Genomic DNA, 18,522 nt, shown 5'->3' with positions numbered 1-18,522 from the left:
GTGTGTGGGCTCTTCTGAGCCTTGCTGTTACAAGGAGATTCAGTAGTCTGAAAAAACGCGTTTATTTCGGGCTGAAAAACACGTTTTGAAAAGTGTGATGTTACTGCCCCATAACTTACATGGGGTTGACCAAACTTGCAGAAACATGTTTATTTCTGCTGAAAAACATGTTTTGACCCTTTCTGCACACTGGGGTTAAGGGCTGAGTGTGTGGGCACTTCTGAGCCTTGCTGTTACAAGGAGATTCAGTTGTCTGAAAAAATGCGTTTATTTCGGGCTGAAAAACACGTTTTGAAAAGTGTGATGTTACTGCCCCATAACTTACATGGGGTTGACCAAACTTGCAGAAACATGTTTATTTCTGCTGAAAAACACGTTTTGACCCTTTCTGCACACTGGAGTTAAGGGCTGAGTGTGTGGGCACTTCTGAGCCTTGCTGTTACAAGTAGATTCAGCTGTCTGAAAAAACGAGTTTATTTCGGGCTGAAAAACACGTTTTGAAAAGTGTGATGTTACTGCCCCATAACTTACATGGGGTTGACCAAACTTGCAGAAACATGTTTATTTCTGCTGAAAAACATGTTTTGACCCTTTCTGCACACTGGGGTTAAGGGCTGAGTGTGTGGGCACTTCTGAGCCTTGCTGTTACAAGGAGATTCAGTTGTCTGAAAAAACGCGTTTATTTCGGGCTGAAAAACACGTTTTGAAAAGTGTGATGTTACTGCCCCATAACTTACATGTGGTTGACCAAACTTGCAGAAACATGTTTATTTCTGCTGAAAAACACGTTTTGACCCTTTCTGCACACTGGGGTTAAGGGCTGAGTGTGTGGGCTCTTCTGAGCCTTGCTGTTACAAGGAGATTCAGTAGTCTGAAAAAACGCGTTTATTTCGGGCTGAAAAACACGTTTTGAAAAGTGTGATGTTACTGCCCCATAACTTACATGGGGTTGACCAAACTTGCAGAAACATGTTTATTTCTGCTGAAAAACACGTTTTGACCCTTTCTGCACACTGGGGTTAAGGGCTGAGTGTGTGGGCACTTCTGAGCCTTGCTGTTACAAGGAGATTCAGTTGTCTGAAAAAATGCGTTTATTTCGGGCTGAAAAACACGTTTTGAAAAGTGTGATGTTACTGCCCCATAACTTACATGGGGTTGACCAAACTTGCAGAAACATGTTTATTTCTGCTGAAAAACACGTTTTGACCCTTTCTGCACACTGGGGTTAAGGGCTGAGTGTGTGGGCACTTCTGAGCCTTGCTGTTACAAGTAGATTCAGCTGTCTGAAAAAACGAGTTTATTTCGGGCTGAAAAACACGTTTTGAAAAGTGTGATGTTACTGCCCCATAACTTACATGGGGTTGACCAAACTTGCAGAAACATGTTTATTTCTGCTGAAAAACACGTTTTGACCCTTTCTGCACACTGGGGTTAAGGGCTTAGTGTGTGGGCTCTTCTGAGCCTTGCTGTTACAAGGAGATTCAGTTGTCTGAAAAAACGCGTTTATTTCGGGCTGAAAAACACGTTTTGAAAAGTGTGATGTTACTGCCCCATAACTTATATGGGGTTGACCAAACTTGCAGAAACATGTTTATTTCTGCTGAAAAACACGTTTTGACCCTTTCTGCACACTGGGGTTAAAGGCTGAGTGTGTGGGCACTTCTGAGCCTTGCTGTTACAAGTAGATTCAGCTGTTTGAAAAAACGCGTTTATTTCGGGCTGAAAAACACGTTTTGAAAAGTGTGATGTTACTGCCCCATAACTTACATGGGGTTGACCAAAATTGCAGAAACATGTTTATTTCTGCTAAAAAACACGTTTTGACCCTTTCTGCACACTGGGGTTAAGGGCTGAGTGTGTGGGCACTTCTGAGCCTTGCTGTTACAAGTAGATTCAGTTGTCTGAAAAAACGCGTTTATTTCGGGCTGAAAAACACGTTTTGAAAAGTGTGATGTTACTGCCCCATAACTTACATGGGGTTGACCAAACTTGCAGAAACATGTTTATTTCTGCTGAAAAACACGTTTTGACCCTTTCTGCACACTGGGGTTAAGGGCTGAGTGTGTGGGCACTTCTGAGCCTTGCTGTTACAAGGAGATTCAGTTGTCTGAAAAAACGCGTTTATTTCGGGCTGAAAAACACGTTTTGAAAAGTGTGATGTTACTGCCCCATAACTTACATGGGGTTGACCAAACTTGCAGAAACATGTTTATTTCTGCTGAAAAACACGTTTTGACCCTTTCTGCACACTGGGGTTAAGGGCTGAGTGTGTGGGCTCTTCTGAGCCTTGCTGTTACAAGGAGATTCAGTAGTCTGAAAAAACGCGTTTATTTCGGGCTGAAAAACACGTTTTGAAAAGTGTGATGTTACTGCCCCATAACTTACATGGGGTTGACCAAACTTGCAGAAACATGTTTATTTCTGCTGAAAAACACGTTTTGACCCTTTCTGCACACTGGGGTTAAGGGCTGAGTGTGTGGGCACTTCTGAGCCTTGCTGTTACAAGGAGATTCAGTTGTCTGAAAAAATGCGTTTATTTCGGGCTGAAAAACACGTTTTGAAAAGTGTGATGTTACTGCCCCATAACTTACATGGGGTTGACCAAACTTGCAGAAACATGTTTATTTCTGCTGAAAAACACGTTTTGACCCTTTCTGCACACTGGGGTTAAGGGCTGAGTGTGTGGGCACTTCTGAGCCTTGCTGTTACAAGTAGATTCAGCTGTCTGAAAAAACGAGTTTATTTCGGGCTGAAAAACACGTTTTGAAAAGTGTGATGTTACTGCCCCATAACTTACATGGGGTTGACCAAACTTGCAGAAACATGTTTATTTCTGCTGAAAAACACGTTTTGACCCTTTCTGCACACTGGGGTTAAGGGCTTAGTGTGTGGGCTCTTCTGAGCCTTGCTGTTACAAGGAGATTCAGTTGTCTGAAAAAACGCGTTTATTTCGGGCTGAAAAACACGTTTTGAAAAGTGTGATGTTACTGCCCCATAACTTATATGGGGTTGACCAAACTTGCAGAAACATGTTTATTTCTGCTGAAAAACACGTTTTGACCCTTTCTGCACACTGGGGTTAAAGGCTGAGTGTGTGGGCACTTCTGAGCCTTGCTGTTACAAGTAGATTCAGCTGTTTGAAAAAACGCGTTTATTTCGGGCTGAAAAACACGTTTTGAAAAGTGTGATGTTACTGCCCCATAACTTACATGGGGTTGACCAAAATTGCAGAAACATGTTTATTTCTGCTAAAAAACACGTTTTGACCCTTTCTGCACACTGGGGTTAAGGGCTGAGTGTGTGGGCACTTCTGAGCCTTGCTGTTACAAGTAGATTCAGTTGTCTGAAAAAACGCGTTTATTTCGGGCTGAAAAACACGTTTTGAAAAGTGTGATGTTACTGCCCCATAACTTACATGGGGTTGACCAAACTTGCAGAAACATGTTTATTTCTGCTGAAAAACACGTTTTGACCCTTTCTGCACACTGGGGTTAAGGGCTGAGTGTGTGGGCACTTCTGAGCCTTGCTGTTACAAGGAGATTCAGTTGTCTGAAAAAACGCGTTTATTTCGGGCTGAAAAACACGTTTTGAAAAGTGTGATGTTACTGCCCCATAACTTACATGGGGTTGACCAAACTTGCAGAAACATGTTTATTTCTGCTGAAAAACACGTTTTGACCCTTTCTGCACACTGGGGTTAAGGGCTGAGTGTGTGGGCTCTTCTGAGCCTTGCTGTTACAAGGAGATTCAGTAGTCTGAAAAAACGCGTTTATTTCGGGCTGAAAAACACGTTTTGAAAAGTGTGATGTTACTGCCCCATAACTTACATGGGGTTGACCAAACTTGCAGAAACATGTTTATTTCTGCTGAAAAACACGTTTTGACCCTTTCTGCACACTGGGGTTAAGGGCTGAGTGTGTGGGCACTTCTGAGCCTTGCTGTTACAAGGAGATTCAGTTGTCTGAAAAATGCGTTTATTTCGGGCTGAAAAACACGTTTTGAAAAGTGTGATGTTACTGCCCCATAACTTACATGGGGTTGACCAAACTTGCAGAAACATGTTTATTTCTGCTGAAAAACACGTTTTGACCCTTTCTGCAGAACGGGGGTTAAGGGCTGAGTGTGTGGGCACTTCTGAGCCTTGCTGTTACAAGTAGATTCAGCTGTCTGAAAAAACGAGTTTATTTCGGGCTGAAAAACACGTTTTGAAAAGTGTGATGTTACTGCCCCATAACTTACATGGGGTTGACCAAACTTGCAGAAACATGTTTATTTCTGCTTCAAAACACGTTTTGACCCTTTCTGCACACTGGGGTTAAGGGCTGAGTGTGTGGGCACTTCTGAGCCTTGCTGTTACAAGGAGATTCAGTTGTCTGAAAAAACGCGTTTATTTCGGGCTGAAAAACACGTTTTGAAAAGTGTGATGTTACTGCCCCATAACTTACATGGGGTTGACCAAACTTGCAGAAACATGTTTATTTCTGCTGAAAAACACGTTTTGACCCTTTCTGCACACTGGGGTTAAGGGCTTAGTGTGTGGGCTCTTCTGAGCCTTGCTGTTACAAGGAGATTCAGTTGTCTGAAAAAACGCGTTTATTTCGGGCTGAAAAACACGTTTTGAAAAGTGTGATGTTACTGCCCCATAACTTATATGGGGTTGACCAAACTTGCAGAAACATGTTTATTTCTGCTGAAAAACACGTTTTGACCCTTTCTGCACACTGGGGTTAAAGGCTGAGTGTGTGGGCACTTCTGAGCCTTGCTGTTACAAGTAGATTCAGCTGTTTGAAAAAACGCGTTTATTTCGGGCTGAAAAACACGTTTTGAAAAGTGTGATGTTACTGCCCCATAACTTACATGGGGTTGACCAAACTTGCAGAAACATGTTTATTTCTGCTGAAAAACACGTTTTGACCCTTTCTGCACACTGGGGTTAAGGGCTTAGTGTGTGGGCTCTTCTGAGCCTTGCTGTTACAAGGAGATTCAGTTGTCTGAAAAAACGCGTTTATTTCGGGCTAAAAAACACGTTTTGAAAAGTGTGATGTTACTGCCCCATAACTTACATGGGGTTGACCAAACTTGCAGAAACATGTTTATTTCTGCTGAAAAACACGTTTTGACCCTTTCTGCACACTGGGGTTAAGGGATGAGTGTGTGGGAACTTCTGAGCCTTGCTGTTACAAGGAGATTCAGTTGTCTGAAAAAACGCGTTTATTTCGGGCTGAAAAACACGTTTTGAAAAGTGTGATGTTACTGCCCCATAACTTACATGGGGTTGACCAAACTTGCAGAAACATGTTTATTTCTGCTGAAAAACACGTTTTGACCCTTTCTGCACACTGGGGTTAAGGGCTGAGTGTGTGGGCACTTCTGAGCCTTGCTGTTACAAGGAGATTCAGCTGTCTGAAAAAACGCGTTTTTTTCGGGCTGAAAAACACGTTTTGAAAAGTGTGATGTTACTGCCCCATAACTTACATGGGGTTGACCAAACTTGCAGAAACATGTTTATTTCTGCTGAAAAACATGTTTTGACCCTTTCTGCACACTGGGGTTAAGGGCTGAGTGTGTGGGCACTTCTGAGCCTTGCTGTTACAAGGAGATTCAGTTGTCTGAAAAAACGCGTTTATTTCGGGCTGAAAAACACGTTTTGAAAAGTGTGATGTTACTGCCCCATAACTTACATGGGGTTGACCAAACTTGCAGAAACATGTTTATTTCTGCTGAAAAACACGTTTTGACCCTTTCTGCACACTGGGGTTAAGGGCTGAGTGTGTGGGCTCTTCTGAGCCTTGCTGTTACAAGGAGATTCAGTAGTCTGAAAAAACGCGTTTATTTCGGGCTGAAAAACACGTTTTGAAAAGTGTGATGTTACTGCCCCATAACTTACATGGGGTTGACCAAACTTGCAGAAACATGTTTATTTCTGCTGAAAAACACGTTTTGACCCTTTCTGCACACTGGGGTTAAGGGCTGAGTGTGTGGGCACTTCTGAGCCTTGCTGTTACAAGTAGATTCAGCTGTCTGAAAAAACGAGTTTATTTCGGGCTGAAAAACACGTTTTGAAAAGTGTGATGTTACTGCCCCATAACTTACATGGGGTTGACCAAACTTGCAGAAACATGTTTATTTCTGCTGAAAAACACGTTTTGACCCTTTCTGCACACTGGGGTTAAGGGCTTAGTGTGTGGGCTCTTCTGAGCCTTGCTGTTACAAGGAGATTCAGTTGTCTGAAAAAACGCGTTTATTTCGGGCTGAAAAACACGTTTTGAAAAGTGTGATGTTACTGCCCCATAACTTATATGGGGTTGACCAAACTTGCAGAAACATGTTTATTTCTGCTGAAAAACACGTTTTGACCCTTTCTGCACACTGGGGTTAAAGGCTGAGTGTGTGGGCACTTCTGAGCCTTGCTGTTACAAGTAGATTCAGCTGTTTGAAAAAACGCGTTTATTTCGGGCTGAAAAACACGTTTTGAAAAGTGTGATGTTACTGCCCCATAACTTACATGGGGTTGACCAAACTTGCAGAAACATGTTTATTTCTGCTGAAAAACACGTTTTGACCCTTTTTGCACACTGGGGTTAAGGGCTTAGTGTGTGGGCTCTTCTGAGCCTTGCTGTTACAAGGAGATTCAGTTGTCTGAAAAAACGCGTTTATTTCGGGCTGAAAAACACGTTTTGAAAAGTGTGCTGTTACTGCCCCATAACTTACATGGGGTTGACCAAACTTGCAGAAACATGTTTATTTCTGCTGAAAAACACGTTTTGACCCTTTCTGCACACTGGGGTTAAGGGATGAGTGTGTGGGAACTTCTGAGCCTTGCTGTTACTAGTAGATTCAGCTGTCTGAAAAAACGCGTTTATTTCGGGCTGAAAAACACGTTTTGAAAAGTGTGATGTTACTGCCCCATAACTTACATGGGGTTGACCAAACTTGCAGAAACATGTTTATTTCTGCTGAAAAACACGTTTTGACCCTTTCTGCACACTGGGGTTAAGGGCTGAGTGTGTGGGCACTTCTGAGCCTTGCTGTTACAAGGAGATTCAGTTGTCTGAAAAAACGCGTTTATTTCGGGCTGAAAAACACGTTTTGAAAAGTGTGATGTTACTGCCCCATAACTTACATGGGGTTGACCAAACTTGCAGAAACATGTTTATTTCTGCTGAAAAACACGTTTTGACCCTTTCTGCACACTGGGGTTAAGGGCTGAGTGTGTGGGCTCTTCTGAGCCTTGCTGTTACAAGGAGATTCAGTAGTCTGAAAAAACGCGTTTATTTCGGGCTGAAAAACACGTTTTGAAAAGTGTGATGTTACTGCCCCATAACTTACATGGGGTTGACCAAACTTGCAGAAACATGTTTATTTCTGCTGAAAAACATGTTTTGACCCTTTCTGCACACTGGGGTTAAGGGCTGAGTGTGTGGGCACTTCTGAGCCTTGCTGTTACAAGGAGATTCAGTTGTCTGAAAAAATGCGTTTATTTCGGGCTGAAAAACACGTTTTGAAAAGTGTGATGTTACTGCCCCATAACTTACATGGGGTTGACCAAACTTGCAGAAACATGTTTATTTCTGCTGAAAAACACGTTTTGACCCTTTCTGCACACTGGGGTTAAGGGCTTAGTGTGTGGGCTCTTCTGAGCCTTGCTGTTACAAGGAGATTCAGTTGTCTGAAAAAACGCGTTTATTTCGGGCTGAAAAACACGTTTTGAAAAGTGTGATGTTACTGCCCCATAACTTATATGGGGTTGACCAAACTTGCAGAAACATGTTTATTTCGGCTGAAAAACACGTTTTGACCCTTTCTGCACACTGGGGTTAAAGGCTGAGTGTGTGGGCACTTCTGAGCCTTGCTGTTACAAGTAGATTCAGCTGTTTGAAAAAACGCGTTTATTTCGGGCTGAAAAACACGTTTTGAAAAGTGTGATGTTACTGCCCCATAACTTACATGGGGTTGACCAAACTTGCAGAAACATGTTTATTTCTGCTGAAAAACACGTTTTGACCCTTTCTGCACACTGGGGTTAAGGGCTTAGTGTGTGGGCTCTTCTGAGCCTTGCTGTTACAAGGAGATTCAGTTGTCTGAAAAAACGCGTTTATTTCGGGCTGAAAAACACGTTTTGAAAAGTGTGATGTTACTGCCCCATAACTTATATGGGGTTGACCAAACTTGCAGAAACATGTTTATTTCTGCTGAAAAACACGTTTTGACCCTTTCTGCACACTGGGGTTAAAGGCTGAGTGTGTGGGCACTTCTGAGCCTTGCTGTTACAAGTAGATTCAGCTGTTTGAAAAAAACGCGTTTATTTCGGGCTGAAAAACACGTTTTGAAAAGTGTGATGTTACTGCCCCATAACTTACATGGGGTTGACCAAACTTGCAGAAACATGTTTATTTCTGCTGAAAAACACGTTTTGACCCTTTCTGCACACTGGGGTTAAGGGCTGAGTGTGTGGGCACTTCTGAGCCTTGCTGTTACAAGTAGATTCAGCTGTTTGAAAAAACGCGTTTATTTCGGGCTGAAAAACACGTTTTGAAAAGTGTGATGTTACTGCCCCATAACTTACATGGGGTTGACCAAACTTGCAGAAACATGTTTATTTCTGCTGAAAAACACGTTTTGACCCTTTCTGCACACTGGGGTTAAGGGCTGAGTGTGTGGGCACTTCTGAGCCTTGCTGTTACAATTAGATTCAGCTGTCTGAAAAAACGCGTTTATTTCTTGCTGAAAAACACGTTTTGAAAAGTGTGATGTTACTGCCCCATAACTTACATGGGGTTGACCAAACTTGCAGAAACATGTTTATTTCTGCTGAAAAACACGTTTTGACCCTTTCTGCACACTGGGGTTAAGGGCTGAGTGTGTGGGCACTTCTGAGCCTTGTTGTTACAAGGAGATTCAGTTGTCTGAAAAAACGCGTTTATTTCGGGCTGAAAAACACGTTTTGAAAAGTGTGATGTTACTGCCCCATAACTTACATGGGGTTGACCAAACTTGCAGAAACATGTTTATTTCTGCTGAAAAACACGTTTTGACCCTTTCTGCACACTGGGGTTAAGGGCTGAGTGTTTGGGCACTTCTGAGCCTTGCTGTTACAAGTAGATTCAGCTGTCTGAAAAAACGAGTTTATTTCGGGCTGAAAAACACGTTTTGAAAAGTGTGATGTTACTGCCCCATAACTTACATGGGGTTGACCAAACTTGCAGAAACATGTTTATTTCTGCTGAAAAACACGTTTTGACCCTTTCTGCACACTGGGGTTAAGGGCTTAGTGTGTGGGCTCTTCTGAGCCTTGCTGTTACAAGGAGATTCAGTTGTCTGAAAAAACGCGTTTATTTCGGGCTGAAAAACACGTTTTGAAAAGTGTGATGTTACTGCCCCATAACTTATATGGGGTTGACCAAACTTGCAGAAACATGTTTATTTCTGCTGAAAAACACGTTTTGACCCTTTCTGCACACTGGGGTTAAAGGCTGAGTGTGTGGGCACTTCTGAGCCTTGCTGTTACAAGTAGATTCAGCTGTTTGAAAAAACGCGTTTATTTCGGGCTGAAAAACACGTTTTGAAAAGTGTGATGTTACTGCCCCATAACTTACATGGGGTTGACCAAAATTGCAGAAACATGTTTATTTCTGCTGAAAAACACGTTTTGACCCTTTCTGCACACTGGGGTTAAGGGCTGAGTGTGTGGGCACTTCTGAGCCTTGCTGTTACAAGGAGATTCAGTTGTCTGAAAAATGCGTTTATTTCGGGCTGAAAAACACGTTTTGAAAAGTGTGATGTTACTGCCCCATAACTTACATGGGGTTGACCAAACTTGCAGAAACATGTTTATTTCTGCTGAAAAACACGTTTTGACCCTTTCTGCACACGGGGGTTAAGGGCTGAGTGTGTGGGCACTTCTGAGCCTTGCTGTTACAAGTAGATTCAGCTGTCTGAAAAAACGAGTTTATTTCGGGCTGAAAAACACGTTTTGAAAAGTGTGATGTTACTGCCCCATAACTTACATGGGGTTGACCAAACTTGCAGAAACATGTTTATTTCTGCTGAAAAACATGTTTTGACCCTTTCTGCACACTGGGGTTAAGGGCTGAGTGTGTGGGCACTTCTGAGCCTTGCTGTTACAAGGAGATTCAGTTGTCTGAAAAAACGCGTTTATTTCGGGCTGAAAAACACGTTTTGAAAAGTGTGATGTTACTGCCCCATAACTTACATGTGGTTGACCAAACTTGCAGAAACATGTTTATTTCTGCTGAAAAACACGTTTTGACCCTTTCTGCACACTGGGGTTAAGGGCTGAGTGTGTGGGCTCTTCTGAGCCTTGCTGTTACAAGGAGATTCAGTAGTCTGAAAAAACGCGTTTATTTCGGGCTGAAAAACACGTTTTGAAAAGTGTGATGTTACTGCCCCATAACTTACATGGGGTTGACCAAACTTGCAGAAACATGTTTATTTCTGCTGAAAAACACGTTTTGACCCTTTCTGCACACTGGGGTTAAGGGCTGAGTGTGTGGGCACTTCTGAGCCTTGCTGTTACAAGGAGATTCAGTTGTCTGAAAAAATGCGTTTATTTCGGGCTGAAAAACACGTTTTGAAAAGTGTGATGTTACTGCCCCATAACTTACATGGGGTTGACCAAACTTGCAGAAACATGTTTATTTCTGCTGAAAAACACGTTTTGACCCTTTCTGCACACTGGGGTTAAGGGCTGAGTGTGTGGGCACTTCTGAGCCTTGCTGTTACAAGTAGATTCAGCTGTCTGAAAAAACGAGTTTATTTCGGGCTGAAAAACACGTTTTGAAAAGTGTGATGTTACTGCCCCATAACTTACATGGGGTTGACCAAACTTGCAGAAACATGTTTATTTCTGCTGAAAAACACGTTTTGACCCTTTCTGCACACTGGGGTTAAGGGCTTAGTGTGTGGGCTCTTCTGAGCCTTGCTGTTACAAGGAGATTCAGTTGTCTGAAAAAACGCGTTTATTTCGGGCTGAAAAACACGTTTTGAAAAGTGTGATGTTACTGCCCCATAACTTATATGGGGTTGACCAAACTTGCAGAAACATGTTTATTTCTGCTGAAAAACACGTTTTGACCCTTTCTGCACACTGGGGTTAAAGGCTGAGTGTGTGGGCACTTCTGAGCCTTGCTGTTACAAGTAGATTCAGCTGTTTGAAAAAACGCGTTTATTTCGGGCTGAAAAACACGTTTTGAAAAGTGTGATGTTACTGCCCCATAACTTACATGGGGTTGACCAAAATTGCAGAAACATGTTTATTTCTGCTAAAAAACACGTTTTGACCCTTTCTGCACACTGGGGTTAAGGGCTGAGTGTGTGGGCACTTCTGAGCCTTGCTGTTACAAGTAGATTCAGTTGTCTGAAAAAACGCGTTTATTTCGGGCTGAAAAACACGTTTTGAAAAGTGTGATGTTACTGCCCCATAACTTACATGGGGTTGACCAAACTTGCAGAAACATGTTTATTTCTGCTGAAAAACACGTTTTGACCCTTTCTGCACACTGGGGTTAAGGGCTGAGTGTGTGGGCACTTCTGAGCCTTGCTGTTACAAGGAGATTCAGTTGTCTGAAAAAACGCGTTTATTTCGGGCTGAAAAACACGTTTTGAAAAGTGTGATGTTACTGCCCCATAACTTACATGGGGTTGACCAAACTTGCAGAAACATGTTTATTTCTGCTGAAAAACACGTTTTGACCCTTTCTGCACACTGGGGTTAAGGGCTGAGTGTGTGGGCTCTTCTGAGCCTTGCTGTTACAAGGAGATTCAGTAGTCTGAAAAAACGCGTTTATTTCGGGCTGAAAAACACGTTTTGAAAAGTGTGATGTTACTGCCCCATAACTTACATGGGGTTGACCAAACTTGCAGAAACATGTTTATTTCTGCTGAAAAACACGTTTTGACCCTTTCTGCACACTGGGGTTAAGGGCTGAGTGTGTGGGCACTTCTGAGCCTTGCTGTTACAAGGAGATTCAGTTGTCTGAAAAATGCGTTTATTTCGGGCTGAAAAACACGTTTTGAAAAGTGTGATGTTACTGCCCCATAACTTACATGGGGTTGACCAAACTTGCAGAAACATGTTTATTTCTGCTGAAAAACACGTTTTGACCCTTTCTGCAGAACGGGGGTTAAGGGCTGAGTGTGTGGGCACTTCTGAGCCTTGCTGTTACAAGTAGATTCAGCTGTCTGAAAAAACGAGTTTATTTCGGGCTGAAAAACACGTTTTGAAAAGTGTGATGTTACTGCCCCATAACTTACATGGGGTTGACCAAACTTGCAGAAACATGTTTATTTCTGCTTCAAAACACGTTTTGACCCTTTCTGCACACTGGGGTTAAGGGCTGAGTGTGTGGGCACTTCTGAGCCTTGCTGTTACAAGGAGATTCAGTTGTCTGAAAAAACGCGTTTATTTCGGGCTGAAAAACACGTTTTGAAAAGTGTGATGTTACTGCCCCATAACTTACATGGGGTTGACCAAACTTGCAGAAACATGTTTATTTCTGCTGAAAAACACGTTTTGACCCTTTCTGCACACTGGGGTTAAGGGCTTAGTGTGTGGGCTCTTCTGAGCCTTGCTGTTACAAGGAGATTCAGTTGTCTGAAAAAACGCGTTTATTTCGGGCTGAAAAACACGTTTTGAAAAGTGTGATGTTACTGCCCCATAACTTATATGGGGTTGACCAAACTTGCAGAAACATGTTTATTTCTGCTGAAAAACACGTTTTGACCCTTTCTGCACACTGGGGTTAAAGGCTGAGTGTGTGGGCACTTCTGAGCCTTGCTGTTACAAGTAGATTCAGCTGTTTGAAAAAACGCGTTTATTTCGGGCTGAAAAACACGTTTTGAAAAGTGTGATGTTACTGCCCCATAACTTACATGGGGTTGACCAAACTTGCAGAAACATGTTTATTTCTGCTGAAAAACACGTTTTGACCCTTTCTGCACACTGGGGTTAAGGGCTTAGTGTGTGGGCTCTTCTGAGCCTTGCTGTTACAAGGAGATTCAGTTGTCTGAAAAAACGCGTTTATTTCGGGCTAAAAAACACGTTTTGAAAAGTGTGATGTTACTGCCCCATAACTTACATGGGGTTGACCAAACTTGCAGAAACATGTTTATTTCTGCTGAAAAACACGTTTTGACCCTTTCTGCACACTGGGGTTAAGGGATGAGTGTGTGGGAACTTCTGAGCCTTGCTGTTACAAGGAGATTCAGTTGTCTGAAAAAACGCGTTTATTTCGGGCTGAAAAACACGTTTTGAAAAGTGTGATGTTACTGCCCCATAACTTACATGGGGTTGACCAAACTTGCAGAAACATGTTTATTTCTGCTGAAAAACACGTTTTGACCCTTTCTGCACACTGGGGTTAAGGGCTGAGTGTGTGGGCACTTCTGAGCCTTGCTGTTACAAGGAGATTCAGCTGTCTGAAAAAACGCGTTTTTTTCGGGCTGAAAAACACGTTTTGAAAAGTGTGATGTTACTGCCCCATAACTTACATGGGGTTGACCAAACTTGCAGAAACATGTTTATTTCTGCTGAAAAACATGTTTTGACCCTTTCTGCACACTGGGGTTAAGGGCTGAGTGTGTGGGCACTTCTGAGCCTTGCTGTTACATGGAGATTCAGTTGTCTGAAAAAACGCGTTTATTTCGGGCTGAAAAACACGTTTTGAAAAGTGTGATGTTACTGCCCCATAACTTACATGGGGTTGACCAAACTTGCAGAAACATGTTTATTTCTGCTGAAAAACACGTTTTGACCCTTTCTGCACACTGGGGTTAAGGGCTGAGTGTGTGGGCTCTTCTGAGCCTTGCTGTTACAAGGAGATTCAGTAGTCTGAAAAAACGCGTTTATTTCGGGCTGAAAAACACGTTTTGAAAAGTGTGATGTTACTGCCCCATAACTTACATGGGGTTGACCAAACTTGCAGAAACATGTTTATTTCTGCTGAAAAACACGTTTTGACCCTTTCTGCACACTGGGGTTAAGGGCTGAGTGTGTGGGCACTTCTGAGCCTTGCTGTTACAAGTAGATTCAGCTGTCTGAAAAAACGAGTTTATTTCGGGCTGAAAAACACGTTTTGAAAAGTGTGATGTTACTGCCCCATAACTTACATGGGGTTGACCAAACTTGCAGAAACATGTTTATTTCTGCTGAAAAACACGTTTTGACCCTTTCTGCACACTGGGGTTAAGGGCTTAGTGTGTGGGCTCTTCTGAGCCTTGCTGTTACAAGGAGATTCAGTTGTCTGAAAAAACGCGTTTATTTCGGGCTGAAAAACACGTTTTGAAAAGTGTGATGTTACTGCCCCATAACTTATATGGGGTTGACCAAACTTGCAGAAACATGTTTATTTCTGCTGAAAAACACGTTTTGACCCTTTCTGCACACTGGGGTTAAAGGCTGAGTGTGTGGGCACTTCTGAGCCTTGCTGTTACAAGTAGATTCAGCTGTTTGAAAAAACGCGTTTATTTCGGGCTGAAAAACACGTTTTGAAAAGTGTGATGTTACTGCCCCATAACTTACATGGGGTTGACCAAACTTGCAGAAACATGTTTATTTCTGCTGAAAAACACGTTTTGACCCTTTCTGCACACTGGGGTTAAGGGCTTAGTGTGTGGGCTCTTCTGAGCCTTGCTGTTACAAGGAGATTCAGTTGTCTGAAAAAACGCGTTTATTTCGGGCTGAAAAACACGTTTTGAAAAGTGTGCTGTTACTGCCCCATAACTTACATGGGGTTGACCAAACTTGCAGAAACATGTTTATTTCTGCTGAAAAACACGTTTTGACCCTTTCTGCACACTGGGGTTAAGGGATGAGTGTGTGGGAACTTCTGAGCCTTGCTGTTACTAGTAGATTCAGCTGTCTGAAAAAACGCGTTTATTTCGGGCTGAAAAACACGTTTTGAAAAGTGTGATGTTACTGCCCCATAACTTACATGGGGTTGACCAAACTTGCAGAAACATGTTTATTTCTGCTGAAAAACACGTTTTGACCCTTTCTGCACACTGGGGTTAAGGGCTGAGTGTGTGGGCACTTCTGAGCCTTGCTGTTACAAGGAGATTCAGTTGTCTGAAAAAATGCGTTTATTTCGGGCTGAAAAACACGTTTTGAAAAGTGTGATGTTACTGCCCCATAACTTACATGGGGTTGACCAAACTTGCAGAAACATGTTTATTTCTGCTGAAAAACACGTTTTGACCCTTTCTGCACACTGGGGTTAAGGGCTGAGTGTGTGGGCTCTTCTGAGCCTTGCTGTTACAAGGAGATTCAGTAGTCTGAAAAAACGCGTTTATTTCGGGCTGAAAAACACGTTTTGAAAAGTGTGATGTTACTGCCCCATAACTTACATGGGGTTGACCAAACTTGCAGAAACATGTTTATTTCTGCTGAAAAACATGTTTTGACCCTTTCTGCACACTGGGGTTAAGGGCTGAGTGTGTGGGCACTTCTGAGCCTTGCTGTTACAAGGAGATTCAGTTGTCTGAAAAAATGCGTTTATTTCGGGCTGAAAAACACGTTTTGAAAAGTGTGATGTTACTGCCCCATAACTTACATGGGGTTGACCAAACTTGCAGAAACATGTTTATTTCTGCTGAAAAACACGTTTTGACCCTTTCTGCACACTGGAGTTAAGGGCTGAGTGTGTGGGCACTTCTGAGCCTTGCTGTTACAAGTAGATTCAGCTGTCTGAAAAAACGAGTTTATTTCGGGCTGAAAAACACGTTTTGAAAAGTGTGATGTTACTGCCCCATAACTTACATGGGGTTGACCAAACTTGCAGAAACATGTTTATTTCTGCTGAAAAACATGTTTTGACCCTTTCTGCACACTGGGGTTAAGGGCTGAGTGTGTGGGCACTTCTGAGCCTTGCTGTTACAAGGAGATTCAGTTGTCTGAAAAAACGCGTTTATTTCGGGCTGAAAAACACGTTTTGAAAAGTGTGATGTTACTGCCCCATAACTTACATGTGGTTGACCAAACTTGCAGAAACATGTTTATTTCTGCTGAAAAACACGTTTTGACCCTTTCTGCACACTGGGGTTAAGGGCTGAGTGTGTGGGCTCTTCTGAGCCTTGCTGTTACAAGGAGATTCAGTAGTCTGAAAAAACGCGTTTATTTCGGGCTGAAAAACACGTTTTGAAAAGTGTGATGTTACTGCCCCATAACTTACATGGGGTTGACCAAACTTGCAGAAACATGTTTATTTCTGCTGAAAAACACGTTTTGACCCTTTCTGCACACTGGGGTTAAGGGCTGAGTGTGTGGGCACTTCTGAGCCTTGCTGTTACAAGGAGATTCAGTTGTCTGAAAAAATGCGTTTATTTCGGGCTGAAAAACACGTTTTGAAAAGTGTGATGTTACTGCCCCATAACTTACATGGGGTTGACCAAACTTGCAGAAACATGTTTATTTCTGCTGAAAAACACGTTTTGACCCTTTCTGCACACTGGGGTTAAGGGCTGAGTGTGTGGGCACTTCTGAGCCTTGCTGTTACAAGTAGATTCAGCTGTCTGAAAAAACGAGTTTATTTCGGGCTGAAAAACACGTTTTGAAAAGTGTGATGTTACTGCCCCATAACTTACATGGGGTTGACCAAACTTGCAGAAACATGTTTATTTCTGCTGAAAAACACGTTTTGACCCTTTCTGCACACTGGGGTTAAGGGCTTAGTGTGTGGGCTCTTCTGAGCCTTGCTGTTACAAGGAGATTCAGTTGTCTGAAAAAACGCGTTTATTTCGGGCTGAAAAACACGTTTTGAAAAGTGTGATGTTACTGCCCCATAACTTATATGGGGTTGACCAAACTTGCAGAAACATGTTTATTTCTGCTGAAAAACACGTTTTGACCCTTTCTGCACACTGGGGTTAAAGGCTGAGTGTGTGGGCACTTCTGAGCCTTGCTGTTACAAGTAGATTCAGCTGTTTGAAAAAACGCGTTTATTTCGGGCTGAAAAACACGTTTTGAAAAGTGTGATGTTACTGCCCCATAACTTACATGGGGTTGACCAAAATTGCAGAAACATGTTTATTTCTGCTAAAAAACACGTTTTGACCCTTTCTGCACACTGGGGTTAAGGGCTGAGTGTGTGGGCACTTCTGAGCCTTGCTGTTACAAGTAGATTCAGTTGTCTGAAAAAACGCGTTTATTTCGGGCTGAAAAACACGTTTTGAAAAGTGTGATGTTACTGCCCCATAACTTACATGGGGTTGACCAAACTTGCAGAAACATGTTTATTTCTGCTGAAAAACACGTTTTGACCCTTTCTGCACACTGGGGTTAAGGGCTGAGTGTGTGGGCACTTCTGAGCCTTGCTGTTACAAGGAGATTCAGTTGTCTGAAAAAACGCGTTTATTTCGGGCTGAAAAACACGTTTTGAAAAGTGTGATGTTACTGCCCCATAACTTACATGGGGTTGACCAAACTTGCAGAAACATGTTTATTTCTGCTGAAAAACACGTTTTGACCCTTTCTGCACACTGGGGTTAAGGGCTGAGTGTGTGGGCTCTTCTGAGCCTTGCTGTTACAAGGAGATTCAGTAGTCTGAAAAAACGCGTTTATTTCGGGCTGAAAAACACGTTTTGAAAAGTGTGATGTTACTGCCCCATAACTTACATGGGGTTGACCAAACTTGCAGAAACATGTTTATTTCTGCTGAAAAACACGTTTTGACCCTTTCTGCACACTGGGGTTAAGGGCTGAGTGTGTGGGCACTTCTGAGCCTTGCTGTTACAAGGAGATTCAGTTGTCTGAAAAAATGCGTTTATTTCGGGCTGAAAAACACGTTTTGAAAAGTGTGATGTTACTGCCCCATAACTTACATGGGGTTGACCAAACTTGCAGAAACATGTTTATTTCTGCTGAAAAACACGTTTTGACCCTTTCTGCACACTGGGGTTAAGGGCTGAGTGTGTGGGCACTTCTGAGCCTTGCTGTTACAAGTAGATTCAGCTGTCTGAAAAAACGAGTTTATTTCGGGCTGAAAAACACGTTTTGAAAAGTGTGATGTTACTGCCCCATAACTTACATGGGGTTGACCAAACTTGCAGAAACATGTTTATTTCTGCTGAAAAACACGTTTTGACCCTTTCTGCACACTGGGGTTAAGGGCTTAGTGTGTGGGCTCTTCTGAGCCTTGCTGTTACAAGGAGATTCAGTTGTCTGAAAAAACGCGTTTATTTCGGGCTGAAAAACACGTTTTGAAAAGTGTGATGTTACTGCCCCATAACTTATATGGGGTTGACCAAACTTGCAGAAACATGTTTATTTCTGCTGAAAAACACGTTTTGACCCTTTCTGCACACTGGGGTTAAAGGCTGAGTGTGTGGGCACTTCTGAGCCTTGCTGTTACAAGTAGATTCAGCTGTTTGAAAAAACGCGTTTATTTCGGGCTGAAAAACACGTTTTGAAAAGTGTGATGTTACTGCCCCATAACTTACATGGGGTTGACCAAAATTGCAGAAACATGTTTATTTCTGCTAAAAAACACGTTTTGACCCTTTCTGCAC

This window comes from Lepisosteus platostomus, chromosome 24 (assembly GCF_059453375.1).
Source record: "Lepisosteus platostomus isolate fLepPlt1 chromosome 24, fLepPlt1.hap1, whole genome shotgun sequence".
Taxonomy (NCBI): domain Eukaryota; kingdom Metazoa; phylum Chordata; class Actinopteri; order Semionotiformes; family Lepisosteidae; genus Lepisosteus; species Lepisosteus platostomus.
Note: the sequence above shows the minus strand (reverse complement) of the source record.